We start from the raw sequence: 20,725 nt of genomic DNA on the forward strand, positions 1-20,725 counted from the left end.
AACATCTGGGGAAGATTTTTTTAAATTATATATTTCTGATCCCTGCTCAAACCTCCTGAATCAGTCATTTGAGGTGCCTGCAGTTCTTTGCAGTTGGTTCTGTCTGGCCAGCCTAGCACCAGCACGATATTACATTTAGAAAAGCAGTGTCTAGACTGGAATTAATTTCTCCTCAGGTATAGCTGGCAGTTTTTCCATCTTTTTGGAGAACAACGTTAGGCAGAAAATAAAGCAGATGGCTCCCTCTAGTGGTAAGGAAGCTAACCGAACACCTAGCACTGTGATTGAAAACCAATTTTCAATTTTTGTGTGAAAGATGCATGTTCAAATATTAGAAATTTTGGTGCCCTGTTTGATGGAATAAAATGACAGATAAAGTTGAGGTTGTTTATGACATACTGAACTTGGTTGCTATTTAGCATGAACACCTGTGTGAGATTTTGTTTTAAGTCTTTGTGATCATAGGGGTTTCATTTAGTCATAAGAAAAAGTACTCAAATATTTTAATACAAGAAGAGACTGGCTTGGGATCAGTTTTGCATTATAACAGTTTTTCCTCCTCAAAACTAGTAGACCTCTGCTGTGTATACCAGGTCAGATTAGCCTCTCAGCAGCCTATTGGATATGTATTTATAACTGTGCATTCTTTTGCTTCAGTCAGGAGACTTATATGGTGTTAGAGTTAAAAACAAAAACAACAAATAAGCCTTGAAAATTACAGTGGCTTTAAAACAACAAAGGTTTGTATTGGATATGTACACTACTTGTGTCCAGTTGCAAGGATACTCTGGTGCAGATGTTCAGGGATGTAGGCTGGTGGCCTGGCCACTGTTGAACCTTCCTGATGGTATATCAATGGGAGAGAACCCAAAAGCTGTACAAAGACAGTCTCCTAGGCATGGACATTGTCCCTTCTACTTACCATCCCTTGCCTGGAACTGCTTCTGGCCACAACAGGGTACAGAGTTTGTCTTCCATGCCTGAAAAGAGAACAGTGGAGCAACATTTAATTTTACACGTTACTCAAAATTTGGGGATACAGCTGTGGATGGTTCAGCCTGTACCAGGTGGCAACTTCTGACTTGACTTGTTCCTTGTTCTGGTACACTGGCATGATAGAGTTGTATGATGCCATCCTTATTTAACATTCTCTTCTAGTCATATTTTAATAGTTTCCAACTCATGGCATACATTTTTAGTTAGGAAGAGGGCATGAAAGAAAAAGAACACAAGAGAAAGAAAATTTCCCTTTAATTATGCTTGATCAAATTGAGAAAATGATCAAGTTCCTCCTTTGCAGACCATGTAATGTTTTCTACTGTTTTTTAGATGATGCACACCTTACTTTCACTTGTGCTCAGTATTTTCTTCAGACTTTAATAAAAGGTTTATCACGTTAATGAACTTTTATCTCAGTACTGAGCAATCTAAACCCTCACAGTAGTTAATATAGTGCCTCTTTGTGTTGGCTTTCGGTTTATAAAACGTTCCCAGCTACTCAGGAGGCAGAGGTGGGAGGATCACAAATTTGAGGCCAGCCTGGGCAACTTAATGAGCCCGTATCAAAGTAAAAAGGACTGGAGATGTAGGTCGGTAGAGAGAGTGCTCACTTTGCATGCACAAGGCCTAGATTCAATCCTAGTACAGCAAACAATAGCAACGACAATTGTTCTAATAATCCCAATCATGCCATCTGCAAAATAGGTCTCCAGACGTCTGATTTTCAAACTTACATTGAAAATCCTCCCTGAAGCCCCTCAGTAGGTTTTGGCTGTTTCTTAAATGTCTTATGAGCACTTCCCATCAGAAGTACTCTGCTTTTAATGTCTTGAAGTATATCAAGTTGTGGATTTAATTGGTTAATTAAGGAGAAAATCTTGTCATTTCCAAGTTTGAAAGGAAGGGTTTTGTCTATGGCTATGATAATGAAACAAGCACCTTCAGAGAAATTTAAACATTAATAAGTTATGTGTCAAGTTGGGGGGCTTTTAAATACATTTTACACTTCCATGCTGCATTTTGTTTTTCCAGTTTTGGAACTCTGGCAAGGTAAAGTAGTAATTATTATAAGATTTTGATTATTTAAAAAAATATATATATGTTCTGTGTAGGTTCTGTATGGAGCCATGTTCTGCCTCATTTTAGGCCAGAGCAATGAAGTTGACTGACCACGGACTGAACCTCTGAAGCTGGGAGCCAAAATAAGCTATTTCCTCTAAATTATTGTCTTCAGGCATTTTGGTCACAGCAATGGAAAACTGATATCTATACTTAATTTTTTAAAAATTTTAAAACACTGCTTATTATTTAGAAAATAAAGTATTAGTGAAGACTATAAATCACTCCAATCTTATTTTGGAATTTGTCCAAGTTTGTGTTTATATTTGATGCTAGCAGATGCCCCCCCCGCCCCAGTTACAAGTGCACCTCCCCACCAGCAACAATTCCATGTTTCTTTGAAACTCTCCTGCCTAAATTCAAATACATCCAAACAATTTGGTAATTCATCATTACAGCACACCTGTTTCTGTCACCTTGGAGATAAAGATGGTACAGCTTTAAAACAGAGAGTTACATTTTGTAAGGTACTTGGTTAGAAAGTAATCATAAATACTTGAAGCTTCAAATAAAATAAATCATAAATACTCAAGAGTATTCAATAAAATGCCTTTTTTTCTTTCCTGCAGTGGATTTTGCATTTGGTTGCACTCTGTGGACAAGTTTCAGAGTAAAGACAGGCTCTTGCCAGGGAAGACAGCAGATCTGCTCAGCACTACACACCTAGACTCTTTCCTTGCCCTTACTGACACCGATGTTGGTGATTCTTTTTTTTCCCCCCCTAATCTATTTTGTGTCAATCTTGGCTGTTGGGCCCTTTTTCTTTCAGTTATCAGTAGATAAAAACAACTCCTTTCTTTTCTATTGTCTTATATGTTCGGAGGTAAGAAAAGATGGCTCTGACTAGCTGGAAATAATCTCTTGGGAATGCAGAAGAAATTCCAAGCCAGTTCTAGATGAAATATTCGATTACTTTCCAAATGAGAACTTGCCGGCCTGAAGACCTCTCTGGCATGGAGCCTGCAAACTTCCTTTGATTATTCCTTATCAGTCCCCTCATTTTCAGGAAGCAGAGAGAGGGTGAGGAGACAGGGTCAGGGACAAGAAATTGCCTTCAAAACCAGTGCCCTACTTCCTCCTATGAGGCCCCACCTCCCAAAGGTTCTATTGTCTCTCAATATCCCATTTTGAATCCATCAGTGGATTAATCCACTGATGAGGTCAGAGCACTCACGATCCAGTCATCTTCCAGAGGCCTGACCTCTGAATTCTGCTGCTTTGTGGACTAAGCCTTCAACAGATGAGCTTTTGGGCTCTAACCCATAACAGGACCTTCAGGTGAAATCTGATGAATTTTGCTGTGCTTTGTTGTTTGGCCTGCACTGTGATGCATTTTCACATGATGTTTTAAAAAATATTTGAATTAGTTGTCCATCATCAGGAAATTGCAAGATCATGTATTGTGCAAACTCATTTTCTATCTTACTGTGAAAGAGGTAAGGGTTGGCTGCACAGGTTACTCATTCCTGCCAGCGACAGCTGGTAGAGGCTGAGGTGGGCTGGGATTCTGATTCACCCACCTCCCCTCCCCACTGCTACTGCAATAGAAAGCTTGATAGTTATCATCAAGCTCTTCTGATTGCACAGAAGATGCCATGAATGAGCACAGGGCAGTTTTGCATCTCCTTTAATCACATTCAAATCCCTTAGGAGGAGGCATATAGTACAAATGTTTCATAATGATCAAAGTGAAAAATGTAGGATTTAAAAACCAGAAGTAATATGGAAAAATTTGATGTCCATGTATGAAAGTTCAGAATCTGTATATTTTCATTTTTCTTTATTACAGTAATTCAGTTAAAAAAAGAAAAACAGTAACCAAGCCTTTCATTTTAACAGCCAGTCATTACTCTATACCTGTGAGGGGACTGGTTTCAGGACACTCCTCAGATCCCCAGATCTTCAGAAGCTCATGGTATATAACCTATGCACAACCTCCTATATATCATCTCTAGATTACTTATGCTACTTAATAAAATATAAATAATATACTGTATTGTTTAGGAAATAATGAGAAGAAAAAAGTCAGTCCAGGCTCAATATAGATACCATTTTTCTTTTTGAATACTTTCAATTAGTTGGTTGAATCCACAGATGTGGAGCCAACAAACATGGAAGTCTCGCTGTATTTTCAATTTGGGTCTACGCTTTAACTTTGCAGGTTACAATATCACCAAGTTGTTCCATGGCCCTAGACCAGAGTTTCTCAGTCTTTCTTGGGTGTTGGAAGCATGTTGAGATGGATGCTTGGGCTCAACCCCAGAATTCTGACTCTCTAGGGTTGGAGCCTGAGTATCTGTTATCTTTCTACAACATTTTCAGGTGATTCTGATCCTGTGGAGATCTGAGAGCCTTTGATCTCGAGCAAATATTCCTGTCGTTTTAGTGAGCTTTAAACATTTTTTTTATGTTCTACCATCTATTAAATTTAGCTAAGGTTTGATTCCCCACTGTATTCTCACTGCCCAGCACAGGGCAGGAGCTCTGTAAATGACCACTGTTGGAACTACTGCTTTCATGGAATATTTTTCTTCGAGAAGAAATGCACACAGGTGTCAGGAGCCATTTACAGGCTGCATGTGGGCCACCGGGCATGAGCCTAGTGGATAGGAACGTCTGGTGTCTCGGAACTTCCTGTGGACATTTCCTCTGTGTAAGATTCTCCCGACACGTTGTGAACTTCTATTCTGATCTGCTATGTCCCACACAGCACCTGAAATGGGTGTAACCTGCCAAGATGCCAATCAACCTGCTGACTGTAAGATATCGAAAAGCAAGAATCTGCCCTGGAAACCTTATCCATGCCTTTGATGTACTCCCTTAAACCTCTGGAGCCATTTTTCCTTTGTCTAGTTCTAGCTCTTGTGTGGACTGGATCTATCAGGGGCTCAACTTTTGTCTTTTGTTCTTCACTAATTATTTTAGACTTAAGTTTTCAGGTGGCTTACACATTCCTCAGCAGGAAGAAGAGCCCCCCCCCCCGCCCCAGCCCCAATGAGAAACTGGCCATAGATCCCTATACACAGGTATGTATGTCTCTGAGGAACATTTGTGGTTAAGGATTTCAGCAAATGTTATAACATGCACTGTCTCTGCGATGAAGCAGCAGTCTGGCCAGCATGCAATGCAGGTTTGGCTCAGTCTACAAATCATTTGCTTGATTGATCACCCAAAAAGGCCTAAAGCTATTTATATTGAAAGATAAACAGTTGTCAGTCCTCCCATCCCCCTAAGCATATAGGGGGGGAAAAAAAAAAGAGCAATACAATTTTGGAAATAGGCCAGCCTTCAGAGATCCAGATCAGTGGTCTTATCTGACAAGAGAGCCACATTATCAACTTGTCCAAGGCCACACAATTAAAAGCCAAATAGTGCTCAAACCTCCTGAATTCTAACTCAGGGCTCTTTCTGTTACCACAAGTCCTCTCAGGAAAGGCCCAAGCCTCCATATGTATTACGCTGATATATGGAAAAATATAAATGTGTGTGTGTGTGTGTGTGTGTGTGTGTGTGTGTTGTATGTGTTGTATGTGAACTCTGGTAAGAAGATGGAACAGCTATAGTTTCTGAGTTCCAATAATAATCAAAGTGATCAATTTGAGGTCAAACTTTTGGTGAATCATGTAAAAAGGGGAAAAAAAGAGCAGGAAATAAGTAAAAATGCAGAATAAATCAATGTACAGCCAGACAAGACACAACCTATCAAGGTTGGAAGTTGGAAGCTGTTGGCTAAAAAATTTCTTGCCCCATTTGCTATGAAGATGCTTTCTGCATATTAGCGGAGGCACAGACCTGTGCAGACCATGAAATCACACTGTTTGCAGGAACAGAATGGAAGCTTCTGAGACTGAGGAGGTCAGTCTTGGTTTAGAGAATTACAAAATAGATAAAATAAAACTGCTTCCTTCTCAAGGTAAGTATTAAGTCAGTCTAGAAAGCACATGTGAGGGGTAAATATAAACATAAATTTCCTTTTTTTTTTCAAATAGCTTGATCTTTTCCAAAGCTGCTGGTGTTCCCTAAATTGCCCTGAAATTCCTCCCCTCCCTCAAAAAAGGAAATGAAGCAGGGTGGATATTCTAAGGGGGTACTTACATATACTTTTGTTATTATTAACTATACTGTGCAGCACAAACGGAATTGAACTTGCAAGACGGGGGTCTCCATCTTGGTGCTGGTGCTGCAGGAGATATCTGAAAGGCTAGAAAGTACGCGGACAAGGGAAGGAGGCTGATTGGCAGAGCTAATTTATACCTTAACAATGAAAACTTTCAATGCATATTTTGAGTTTTCAGCCTGCCCCTGTGGTATTTCTATTTATCATTTGCTTTGAGTTTAGGTTTTTATTGTTTCTTCCACATTTCAGTAAAAAAAAGTAAATGATAGCTGGAAGAAATGATACCTAAGAGTACCACACGCCTGTAATCCCAGTGACTTAGGAGGCTGGGGCAGGAGGATCACAAGTTCAAAGCCAGCCTCAGCAACTTAGCAAGAAGTAGTCTCAACATAAAACATAAAAAATTCAGGGATATGGCTCAGTGGTTAAGTTCTCCCAGGTTCAATCCCCAGTATCAATCAACCAATAATACCTAAGAAATACATCTGCCACCAAAGCATACTTGGTGCAAAGAATACACTCTTTTTATAATTTTCTATTTTTAAAAAGGATGGAAAACAGTTTCAACTACTTAGAAATAAGAACTAGAATTTTTAATGTAATATGGGGCAAATATTTCCTAAATCACCAGTGCAAATAAAATGAATAATTTGCTTTGTCACAGGTATGTGCATATATAGATTCTATCTGCTTTGAAGGTTCAGGTGGATGGGATTCAATAAGCCCAAGTGCAGTGTGCTGCATTCAGCACCCAGTATGAGAGAGCAATTAGAAACGCATTGTAGGGCTGGGGATGTGGCTCAAGCGGTAGCGCGCTCGCCTGGCATGCGTGCGGCCCGGGTTCGATCCTCAGCACCACATACAAACAAAGATGTTGTGTCCGCTGAAAACTAGAAAATAAATATTAAAAAATTCTCTCAAAAAAAAAAAAAAAAAAAGAAACGCATTGTAGGATGATGGGCTTCATAGGTCTCCACCAAGTGCCCTGCAGCTTGGGCTGAGGGGTCATTGTGTGCCTAGTTGTTCTCACCAAGTCATCTGATTCTTTTAGTATTTAAAGAGAGCAAAGTAGAGTCTCTTTCTCCCTCCACCCACTTAGGCTTTGATCCCTGAGCTAGTCTATGTTTTCCAAACATCTGACATGAACATTCCAGAAGAATCACTACACCCCTTTTTTCTGAAATCCTCCATGAACATAATAGCTGACACTTCTTTAATCCCTTTATGCATAATAATCCATAAACTCCCGGTAACCAGCTGTTTAGGTGGACATTGCTATCTCCATTATCCAGATGAGGAAACTGAGGCACAGAGCAGTACAGTGGTTTGTTATTTAAACCTAGGCAGTTGAGCTTCAGAGACTACTTAATCATTTATGTTATGGTGCCTTGACTCCTGGACATGAGTTTTTCAAATTTTTTATTTTTTATACTTAAAACTGGAGGTGGTAGAGAAGGCACGGTAGGAATTATCTCTGTGCTGGGTACAGTGTGGGTTTCATTTATTCACTGACTGCCACAGGATGACCTCTATCAAACCCCACCCTGTTCTTTGCTATGGACACCTGCTTTGGTTCAAATAGTATCTCACCCCACATCCTCTTCCCCACAACAAGCTTGCCGTCATATCTCCATGGCATCGAATCCACATGAATTTGTAGGTAAATCCTAGCACCAGATGTAGGCTAACTGCCAGCCATCCCTGCCTCATAGGGCTCTCATAGTCCATTCAGGAGACTCACAGTTAAATGAGAGCAAGAAAGTGTCGTGGATTCCTAAATGGGCACCAATACCTCTGTTTCCCTGTGACTGTGTGCACAGTCCGCTATTCATTCATTAAGTCCTAAGTGACTAAGGAGGGATGACTAAGGAGAGATTGTCACTCAGAATTGTTTTCAGCAAAAGAGGGGAAAATCTTCAAATCTTTAAAATTGACTGTTGGAAACCGTATTGTGAACTATGGGCAATATTTGAGCCATTAAGGCAGGGAAACCCCTCTTCTGGGAACTCCTGGGTGAAATTCCCCAGATCATGCTGGCACCCTGACCTAGCTCACATCTTCAAGTTCAAACACAGCTGCCAGAGATGGGTGTAACCTGCCAAGCACAAACAATCTGTTGATCTCCACGCTCATCCTGTTCCCCTGAAGGAGATCCCTATTGATTCCCTTTGGTCTGTACCACTCTAAATAAAGCAAGCTCGGGGCTTTTTCTTAGTTAGTGTCAGACCCAATTTGTCTGCTCAATTCGTCACGTCCCTGCTTTGAAAATATATCATTCTTGCTTTTCTGTCTTCATTTCTTAATATACTATTTTAATAGCTTTTATTTAGCAGCCAGCCCATCCCTCCTACAGTTACTCACTCCCTTGCCCACACGGGATGTGGTCTTGCCCCCAAAGACAGCTTTATCAACACTGTGAAGGCAGCCTCGCAGACTCAGAGGCCCTTAGCACAGTAAGTTCTACATTTCGATGCACATTGGAATCCTCTGGGGTCCCACCCCCAGGCATTATGATTTCATCGAGGTGGAGTGAAACCTGGGCATGAAGATTTTGAAAAGTTCCTTAAATGTTTCCTGTGTGCCTCAAATTATGGGAACCAGCATGTCCAAGAAATCAGCACTCTCTGCTGTTCTGCTCACAATGGTACCCTGCAGATAGGTCCCCTTATGATCAGTGTCCCTGGTTGTAGCACTGTTTCCCCCTACAGTGGACCTTTCCATTCTCCACACCTGATCCGATTCAGCATCGGGCAAGTCAATTGACCATCATGGCACTGCCAATCTTCAGGCTCACAATGGCCAACTGGCACCTGTGATCATAATCTTACTAGCTAACTTGTTTTGCTTAGACAATATTTCTTAAAATAATTGAGCTAACTTTTAAAAATTGGGAAATTTCACCTAAAAAAATAATAAATCTGGATTCCTGACTCCTTTGGGAAAATTAGAAGGTTTGGGCCTTTTTGTAATAAATATTCAACAGGAGCTCAGGGAGTCTGCCCCTTAAATGAGCATGCACTTCTGTCTGACCTCTCTGCTCATCAGGTGCATCAGATCTGGATACCTAATTATTTACGTTGTCTGCGATCTGCAGCAGGTCACATACTGAGGAATTATTCCATTTTTCCAGTTGCTTTTGCTTATCTATTACTGGATATTGACAATAGATATTGGCCAATATTGCCTCCCTGCCAGTTATTTCTCTTGCACATCACGTTCCAGGTTTATTATCTCTGCTTTTGTATTTTCTTTTTCAGATCATTTCCAGCTCTTTCTCTTTTTGTATCTTTCTGATGCATTAGATTTAGCGGATTTTTCAAAACTAAGCAGTCAAAAGCATGGGAGTAGACCAAGTTCTCAAATTCTTCCCACAGGGATCAGTTAAATGATGTAAAGGGGTGAAGAGAGCAAGCTAACTGGAGATTGGAGAGACTGGCAGGCAGTACTGCTCAGAAGAACCCTCTGTGGTGATGGAGTGTTCCATAGCAGCCCTGTTCAATATGGCAGCCATCATCTATCGAGCACTTGGAATGTGGCTAGTGAGACACTTTTATTGAAATTTAAGTAGCCATATGTGGTTATGGCTACCATAACTGAATGGATCTAGCTGATTACTGCTTAGCAGAAATGAGCTTAGCAGAAATGAATGAGGGTTCAGTGTGATCAGATGTTCTGATTTTTTCCCCAGAGTTTTCAGGACTCCATATATTTAGGAAAATGCGTTTTCTTCATTTAAAATGTTGACTCCATTTTAAAAAGTGCTGTAAAAACCAAACAAAATACATCGATGGGAAGCATTATGACATGCAACCATCCACTGATGCTCTCCACCACGGAGTAATGAACAGTTGAGGACAAAAAGAAAAATACTCTGCAATCTGTTGGCAGAATGCAAAGGGTACAGTTAATGTGTTATTATCCTGAAGTATAACCTTACTTGAACCAATGAACAATTATCTGTTGAAAGTTTGTCATGATGGAACTTATATGCATCCTATCTTATCCCACTCTATTATATTCTATCCTACTTATGAAAAACATATAGCATATATGAAAACATGTAGGCTAAGATATAAAGGATGAAGAAAAGGTATCTGCATGAATAGGAACAGCAAAGGGAAAGACCAGAGAGAAAAGGAAGAACACAACTGACTGGAACCTAAAAAAGTTTTGTGTGTCTGCTCATCCAATATGGTAGCCACTAGCCATATGGCTATCCAAATTTTAGTTTAAATAAAATTTCACAATTTAAAAATGCAGTTCCTTGATCATATAAGTTACATTTCAGGCACTTGATAGCCACATGTTGGAATTTCCAAACAGAGCATTCCATGGTTGCAGAAAAGTCTGCAGGACAAGACTTTGAAGGTATAGCCTATGAGGAAAGCAGGTAGGAGAGAGCATCATGAGACAGGAGACAGGGGATTACTCAGGAACTAGCCATGAGGTCATGAAGTGGCTGGGGTACCATGTTAGAAAGTTTGGTCTTTGGGCTGAAGATTTTTCGCTTAAGAAGCTCATGCTGTGGTTGAGTGGAAAATACATTGGAAGGAGTAAAAGAGTGGAAGATAGAGACCACTCAAGAGGCTGAGATGAGGATGCTCCAAGGATCAGAGTTCATGCATGACCCACAGTGCTGGCTGCACAGCCTCTTACTATGCCAGGTAGAGAAGAGTCACTCAAAATAGGTCCAAGTCTGCAGGCAAGGGAACCAAAATTCACAGTAGTTAAATAAACCGACCCCAAAGACCACACAGCCAGGAAGCTCCAGTTCCAGTTCTTAGCCATGACTATTTAATTCCAAAGCCTGAGATAGTTTTTAATTTTTATTTTTCCCTTATATAAGGCCTTGCCCCCTGGAATAGAAATCAAGGAACATGGGAAATAGAGGACAGAGAGTTCTTGCTCTCATGAAGTGGGGTGGTATTAGGCAGGGCAGCCTCCTGGAGGTCAGAGAAGAGACTTGGAGTCACAGTCCTGTGGTCTGAGCAGCACTAATGTCATGTCTGGGATGGTGGCATGCTAGCCGCCCCACATCTGCTCCTGGGCTCTGTCTGGTTTCTTTTCTTTTTAAAGGCACAGGCAGCAATGTGCCTATTGATACACTGGACTCACTGCAAGGGAGAGCAACTTCAGGGATGCCACATAAATCACCTGTCAATTAGCTTTTTGCTGGTGACAATTCATTCCTTTTGCATCAGCTTCCTCTACCCCATATCCAATAAATCACTCTCCCAACTGTATCCTTACCAATACTGTATTTGCTTTTCCTTTTAAGATGGGGAGGAATATATTTTAGAGCAACTGGGGGGAGGGATCCATAGCCAGCTTCCCTTGTCCAGCTAAACCCATCAAGTCCCCAGTTGTCAATTCTGCAAATATTTCAATGAATTGGTGCAGGTGCATTAAAAATAGGCTGGAAACAATAATCTAGAGGTTATATATATTATATCAATTAATATCATTATATTATATATTTACATTTTTACAAATGTTCCACATCTGGGACAATAGGAAAAATGGATTTAGGGTGATGGCAGCTGGTTGGTTGGTTGGTTGGGTTCAAAGATAGGACCGAGTGTGTGGAGTCTTCCATACCTGATAACATTAACTGTGTGAGCTTTTATACAAATGTGTGTGCCTTTGAGGAATTCTACAGACATCTGGGGAATTTAAACTAATAATTTATAATAGATTCCTTTGACTAGCAAGATAATTCCCTAATGGAAAGAGCAGCACTTTATCTCAGACTTAATGCAGCAATGTAAAGAAATCAAGTTGCTAAAATTCTGAAATTCTTAAGTCTCTAGGTACAAGTGTATTTTGCTTTTGTTTGTTTCTAGCAAATAAGGCAGTTTAAAATTCCTGAAAATCTTATTTTCTAATTTTTCTTTTTATGTAATTTATGTGATTTCAAACTTACAGAAAAGCTGTTAAACCTGTATGCGCTCTTCGCCATATCCAGCCATTGTTAATGGTGTGCCATGTGTGCCTTCTCTTCAGACACACACACACACACACACACACACACACATACACACACATATACACATACACAGAGTTTTGAACCACTTAGAAAAAAGGGGCAGACATAATGTCCCTTTACCCTGAACTGGTTCAGTGTTTCCTAATTTAAAGATACTTTCTTTCCCCTACCTCTTTCTTTGTTTCTCTTTTTTTCTTTTGCAGTTCTGGGATTGAACCCAAGGCCAATTTACCACCTAGCAACATCTCCCGCTCTTTTTATTTTGAGACAGGGCCTAAATTGCCTAGGCTGGCCTCTAATTTATAATCCTCCTGCTTAACCTTCCTGAGTCACTGGGATTACAGGCAAGTGCCACCACGCCCAACTAACATAAAGATACTTCCGTAGCTGTAGCAGGTTGATGCCTCACTTAAGTACAGACTCGAATTCAGAATTACGTATTATAGAGAGCTGCCCTATCTCTTTGATCTCCTTAATCTTGAACAATTCCTCAAGCGTTTTTGACTTTCATGACATATTTTTGAAGGTCAAAAAATACATTAGCAATAGATTATAGATTATGCAAAGATTTATATACAATCTTTAGTATGTACATGAATATGTAATCTGTATCTAATGCATCTATGATAAGATCCATACCTGAGTAGATGTGTGAATATTGGATTCATAGATTATGTAAGAATCCATGAGATTGTAATTACAAACAAACACTAGGGAGCCCTTCTCTTTCATTAAAATGCTAATTAATAAAAATGTAGAAAAGAATACAGAATTAGAAAATTATTCTTTTGCAGCTATTATAATAATAATTGACTCAGGCTAGAATTATCAATGGAGACTGAAACTAGTAAATGAAAGCTTGAAAAGGAAAGAAATTATATAATCTCAAAATATTGCCTTACAAATCCTGTATCACTTAGAAAGAGAACAATATCCTGGTATGGTGATGTATGGCTGTAATCCCAGCTGCTTGGGAAGCTGAGGCAGGAGGATCTTGAGTTCAAAACCAGCCTCAGCAACTTAGCAAGATCCTATCTCTAAACAAAACATAAAAAAGGGCTGTGGACATGACTCAGTGGTTAAACATCCCTGGATTCAATCCTTGGTACCCCTAACCCCCACCAAAAAAAAGGGGGGGAACAATAGTAACAAGGAATAAACCCAGTGGGTACCCCGGTAAACAAGTAATTGAAGTTAACATCACTAATGACTTGACAAACCATCATGTTCCTCTTGATAGGAACCACTTCACTTACATGCTATTCCTATTAAAACTATATCTAATCACCAGGAAGTAGGCAAACCCAAACTGAGGATAGTTCACAAAATAATGTTCCCATTTTCATCCCAAGCCTGATTAAATCAAGGATTGCATAAGCAGTTGCATTCTCAAACATTACCACTAGATGTCACTGCGGTCCCGCAAGTTGCAAAGTTTTATAAATTCCTTTGTGGCCTGCTTCCTCATTTTGACTGGAAGAGTGGGCACGTTGAGTCAATTCCAACAGATAAAGCTTCTGAGAAGCCTAAAACCAAATAATGGCAAAAGAAATGGAGGAGAGGGCAGCAGACTTAATCTTAACCTGTCTCTGCCATTCCAAACTGTGAAACGAGAGGATCCCTGCCCTGTCTCTGGGCTTTGTTTTCCAGTATATAAAATGTGGGGGTTTGAATTATCTGCTCCCATCTCTTCTTGTCCAGGCCATCTGTGACTTTAAGCTGATGTTTTCTTAAATTATTTCTGTGCTCCTTACAAGATTCTTGCCCAACCACATTGGACCCACTACTCTCTATCTATCTTTGTTTTTAAGTTGACTCAGTTTTCAAAAATGTAAATAAAGAAAAAATGTTGTAGGCCGATCACAAATGGAAACCACTTCACTTGCCATAAATAGAAGGTAACCACAAAAATAAATACAATAAAAACAGTAGAGTATAATTAAATTTGAACTAGATAGTAGTATCTGCCAAAGGCCTGGGCCTGTGACCTGCTCTGTTTTTCTCATGCTTTTTTTTTTTTAAAGGAGGCTTGGGGAGTGTTAAAGAGAAGTTGCAGACAGGCCAGCTCTGGGACCTTTCCTTTTGAAATAAGTAAAAGAATGGAGACTGAGAACTTTCAGTGAAGTTCAGTATTGTTGAATTCTGTGTCCATGAAACCAATCATGATGCTTTGTATACCACCTAAAACCAGACCCACTTTTATAAGCTATTCCAAGTTACATGATCCCCTTTCTCTCCCTCCCTCCCTCCCTCCCTCCCTTCCTTCCTTCCTTCCTTCCTTCCTTCCTTCCTTCCTTCCTTCCTTCCTTCCTTCCTTCTTTCCTCTGATTCTGCTGTGTTTCTAATAGATCAGAAAGGGTGTGATTAGAAATCATGCATTATTAATCATATTCTCCAATCAATATTTAAGCTTATGTTTTATTTTTGTATCTATTTCAGTTTTGTGTTGGTTTAGCATTCCTTTACTGTTTATTTAAATTTACATTTATATTTAGTCTTCCTCACTTTAAAAATGCTCATTTCCCTTTTAACAGGGAAGATGATGCATAACTCCTGTGCTGTCAATGTTGAAGCAATTATGTGCCACCAAATGGCTTGTGATTTGGCATCTCTTCCTGATAAACGCTTATGATAGATAGAATGTGGCAGAGGTCAGGAATTCTACTGAGTACAACCTGAGGGTATTCTTCAAATTGCTTGTGCTTTATCCAAATCCCTTAGGACACAATCAGAAAGCTGGTCCTCTTCAATTTTGTGCAAAGCTTTCTTCTTCATTCTTCACAGAGATTTCAAGTGAAGATGTGCAAGTATAAGCCACCTAATTGCACTCTTTACGCCTTAACATTAGCTTAGCCCTTTCCTGCTTTGTATAATCTGTTATAATTACTAATTTTCTGGCCACAATTAGCATAGGGGATTTTATCGGAGCACAAACAATTTCTTAGCTACCCAAGGTTGCTAAATAATTTAAAAAGGGAAAGACAATGAAATTCCATCAAATATGCTTTGTTTTCTTAATGCCCGTGTTGCCATTAAGGGAAAACGATTGCAAGGTAAAGAAATCAGGAAATTCATAAAGATCAATACACCAATGCTTTCCCGTATTATAAAAGTTATTTTTCCATCATTTCCTTTTCTTGGCAAGGTGGATCTAATTTGCCATTAGAAGTACAAAATCAGAGAGGATAGTTTCACTGTTCAACAAAACAGAATGCATTTGTGTGGCTGGAAACACTGTTAGCTCTGCAAAAACTGTCTAGGGAGATTTTTTTTTTTTTTTCAGAAGAAATTTTCCTTAAAAGTTTGATGATGAGCACATGGGCACATTTTCTATATCAAATGCTGTAGAACAATTTCAACCTGCATTTCTCCACCCGCCCCCCAAATTGAAAAGAGAATCCCAGTTTTAATCATAAGAATTAGGCTGAGATTCCAACCAGAGCAAGCAGGATATAAAATTTAATGAGATATACTACACACACCCAGTGAAAGTAAGATAAGAAGCATGATTATTTTCTGGTGAGAGGCTTACTTGAAATTTTTTAAAAATTTCTTCAGCTTTGGGCTGGGGATGTAGCTCAGTGGTAGAGTGCTTGTCTAGTGTATGTGAAGCCCTGGGTACTGGTACATTAAAAAAAAAAAAAAAGCAAACTTCAGATTTCGTTGAGCCCCATTTGCTCCTGATGCTGATCAGTGTTTAGAATTCCATCATTCTCTTCACGTTACAGACTCCTGCTCCCCAATCATTCTACTCTATTGCTTTATTACGTGTTGACATCAGCCTTAACAGATGATGGCATCATTGGCAGAGGCCCCTTCCAAGGTCTTCTGAATATCACTAAGACTTTGAACCCATTTCTGGAACCATATCTCTAGGGTTGCACATTATACTTCTATTTCATTGTTTCCCAGCGTCCAGAGCCAACCTGTCTGCTGAAGATATTGAGCCAAGTGTTGTCTGTCCAGCACATGTGTATCTGTCGATTCCCTGCAAGAGACCTCATTGTATTTGTGCTGATCTTAGAACAACAGCATTGACAGAGGCTTTAAAGACCCCATCATCTCACTAGTGCCTGGTTGCCAGTAATACTGGGCTCTGGGATACAAAAAAAACACACCGACTCGGGGCAAGTGAAGACCAGTTGTTGGAAGAGGGATCCTGGTGGAAACCTGCAAGGACCAGGCTAGGAAGGCCAAGGAACTGTGAGGACTCAGGGGATCTCGCTGACAGGTGCCAAAGGGTAATGTCACCCATGGTGACTCCAAGGGGATATTTAGGGAGCTTTCAACTCCCCCAGCCCTCTCAAATTCTTTGTATAGAGAGTTGAGATTTCTTACCTTCAGGCAAAACTCAGGTGGTTTAAAGTGGTTCCCCAAATCTGCCCTCAACCAGATTGCCACTTCCATCCCCTTCTACAAAGAAATTAAAAGGCTGACATGGACATGGCCAGTGTGGGAACAGCTTTGCATTGTGTCCCTGGCTACTCCTACTTCCTGTGTCAGTGTCCTGTGGGGAGTGGGGCGTCCTTGGCCAGTCTCGGGTCAGGATATCAGCACCTTCAGCCAGAGTCATTGTTAAATCAAGACTGTCACAGGAGGGGAGAGCAGCTATAGTTTGGGTCTGAATTGTCCCCCAGAGGCTCCAGTATTTAAGGCTTAGTCCCCAGCTTAGCACTATTGGAAGGTGATTAGAACTTGAAGAGGTAAGACCTAGCAGGAAATCTTCAGTCACTAGGGACATGCCTTCAAAGGGGATTTGCAGGACCTTGGTCTCTTCCTCTTTCTCTTGCTTGCTCTCCCCACACCACCCTTCACCACACTCCCTGTCATGACAGGTGCCTCCCCACAGCCCCCAAAGCAACGGGCCCAACCAACCATGGACTGAAATTTCCCAAACGGTGAGCCAAAATAAAACTTCTCTCCTTATATAGGTTGATTATCTCAGGTATTCGGACAGTAAAGGCAAGATGACTAACACAACAGGTAATTCCCCACAAAGAAAATTGGGGGAATGCCCCCCAAAACTGTGTTCACCAACCTTACCAAGTGAGGAATAACCACTTCCAGAAGCAGGGTCTGTGTTGACTCCTGTGCTGTGGCCTCTGGTCAAGGGCTGGAGGCCTCACTTCCTGTCTTTCCTGGGGGGGAATTCAGTTCCCCTGGCTTTAGGGTCTGCTGATCCCAGCTCTACATTCTCCAGTTCGCCTAAAGCAATTTCTGCAGGTGTTTGAAGTCAGCTTGCAAATCTCTGGCAAGTCATTGTGTCCTCCAGGCTTTCTTGGGCTCTGAACTTGCTATTTTCTCTCCCTGGAACACACTTACCCAAATCTATACAAGACTGACTCCTCGTGCTTCACTTCTCAGCCAGATCTCCTCAGAGACATTGACTCTGACAAATCTATTTCAGCACCCTGACCCTCAGTGCCATTCACTACCACCAGCCTGTTTTTCATACTCTTTATTACAATCTAAAATTACTCCCCCCTATTTTTTTTGGGAGGGGTGTACTTTTAACTCTGTCTCTACCAAACTCTAGAGTAGGGACCTTCTCTGTCTTTTCATAACTTTATATAATCACTGTCTAGAATTGCGCCTTATATACTAGAGATGCTCAATAAATATTTATTGGAAACTAACAAATAGTGGGCTTTATAGAACTTTTATTTTAATATAGAATACGTATACAGAAACATGCATAAATCTATATGCACTGTTTAACAATGGTTCTCAAGTGAACGTTTGTTAATTCCCTCCCAAGGCATGATATAGTACTGGAGCCCAGGAACTGCCCTTGGACTGCATGTATCCATTTCCGATAACAACCCCTTCTTCTCCGAGAGGTAGCTATTATCTTCATTTATGTGATCATCATTGATTTGCTTTTCTTCACAGTATTACAATCTATACACTTATTCCCAAATCGTACAGTTTGATTTTCCCGGTACTTAGAACTAGATAAGAATGGAATTATACCTTTCTGCACCTTAATTATTTCACTCGGGATTATGACTTCAGACTTTTGACTTTAAGCATCATGGAGTAAAGACACTGACAAATTATATCCCCCAAAAGCAACTATTATGCTGGTCAGACCTTCAAATAGAACTATTTCAATGTTCTGGAAATTGACCCAAAGCATGCTACAGATTGATGCAATCTCTTAAACTCTGGGTAGAACAGCATCAATCTGTGACTTTGTTGCCTGGACTGTTTCCATCCCTCCCTGACCTCCAGTTCTGTGGAGTTCAACTACGTGGGCAAGGTCATGAAAACCAGCACTTGCTGCTGTCACCAAAATGGACTCCTTGATTTGGAACTTTGTTGGTCAAAGTGTAAATCTTGGTGACATATGAACCAGAAGAGCTAGCAGCTCCACAAGGTGAGATTATGGTCCTGGTTGATACAAGGACTGGGCTGACTAGCTGCCAGGGAAGTCCAGAGGTGAGAGCCATGGGGTTTGATTACTTCCCCAATACCTTGGATTGACTGGAAGCTGTGCTCCTGTACAGCAGAGACCAGATGGATCCCAGGCCACTCACAACCACCTATTCCATGGATCCTACACCTGTGCACAGTAGAAACATCAGAGAGCCCAGCAGAAATTAAAATCTGGGGCCAATTTGAAAACATACTTTGAATAGGTTCCATATCCACACATAGATTCATCAGCAAAGAGTAGAAGGCTCACTGGCTTGAGGCATTTGAAATTTATGTTTGGCCAATCTATTTGAATTCTAAGCTATGCAGACAGAGGGGAAATCCCTAAGAAGCCAGACTTAAACATGAAAGCAATGACTGGGTACAGTAGCACAAACCTCTAATTCCAGCAGCTCAGGAGGCTGAGGCAGGAGGATCACAAATTCCAGGCCAGCCTCAGCAACTTAGCAAAACCCCATCTCAAAATAAAAACTAAAAAAGAGATGGGGATGTAGCTCAGTATTAAAGTGTCTTTGGATTCAATCCCCAGTACCAATAATTAAATAAATAATAAACAATGAAAAAAAAAACAGAAAAAATCAGCAATAGCCACAAACTGTGAGAAAAATAGATTTCATTGATTTAGTCCAGCTAAAATACTAAATAAAACAAAAGACCATACCCATGGGGGAAAAAATCACAATCCAGAGTGGCTGCCATTTTATTTAGTTTTGTGGTACTTAACACAGTTTCAAGGCTTGTAAGTAACCAAAAACATAACCATATTCAGGGGAATAAAGCAGTGAATAGACGATCTTATAGTATGCCCAGGTACTGGATTTATGAGACAAAAATTTCAAAGCAGATATTATTAAATATGTTCAAAGGACTAAAGAAAACAACTTAAAATAACTAAGGCAAAGTATGATAACAATGACAGTGTACAGAATCTAAAAAAAAGAGATTATTACTAAAATAATAAGAAATTCTAAAGTTGAATAGTACAATAATTGAAATGAATAGTTCATTAGAACTCGGTGGTTTTAAAACAGCAGGAAAAGAACAAGTAAACTAGAAAATAAACCAGTAAAAATTATGCAATCTGAAAATGGGAAGAAAAATATTAAATAGAAATGTACAGTCCCTAGAGACCTATGGGGTCACATCAAATGTACCAACATATGTGTAACGTCAGCATCAGTCTCTTTAGATATAAGAGAATTAACCTGTTGAAAATTAAATACAAACAGAAAAATCTCAAAGATGTCAAAAAAAAAAACGGAGAAAAACAGAAATACTATTAATATCTGACTTCTCATTAGGAAGACTGAAGGCCAGATTCAAAGAGCTGAAACTTATAATTCTATATTAAACAATAATATTGTTTTTTTCTGTTGTTGTTGTTGTTTGGTACAGGGGGTTGAACTCAGGGGCACTCAATCACTGAGCCACATTCCCAGCCATATTCTGTATTTTATTTAGAGACAGGGTCTCACTGAGTTGCTTAGTGCCTTGCCATTGCTGAGGCTGCCTTTGAACTCGTGATCCTCCTGTCTCAGCCTCCCCAGCCGCTGGGATTACAGGTGTGTGCCACTGCACCTGGCAAGAATATTCTGTAAAAGTGAACACAAAATAAAAATGTTCCACAAATAACCAAGTTGGAAAGTATTAATTACTAGCAAACCTGCCTTACAAGAACACAAAGGAAGTTGTCAGGCTGAGAGAAAGTGGCTCCAGTCAGTAAATCCAATCCAAATGAATAAATGAAGTGTGCCAGAAATGATAAAGATGTGAAAAAATATAAAAGTATCCTGATGTGCATTTTCTCATTTTCCTCTTAATTTCTTTAAAAGGTATACTTTTGTATAAGCCACATGTACAACACTATTTTATAGAGTTTAAAATATATGTAGACATAAAATATATGATAATAAAAATACTACAGAAGCAAGATAAAGGAGATATATTCAAGCAATGTTTCCATATTTCATTGGAATTAAGTTAGTGTTACCCTTAAATATGCTGTGATAGAATGAAATACATATTGCAATTCCTAAGACAATCATTAAGAAAATATCTTATTACAA

Source organism: Marmota flaviventris, chromosome 5, assembly GCF_047511675.1.
Source record: "Marmota flaviventris isolate mMarFla1 chromosome 5, mMarFla1.hap1, whole genome shotgun sequence".
Lineage (NCBI taxonomy): Eukaryota > Metazoa > Chordata > Mammalia > Rodentia > Sciuridae > Marmota > Marmota flaviventris.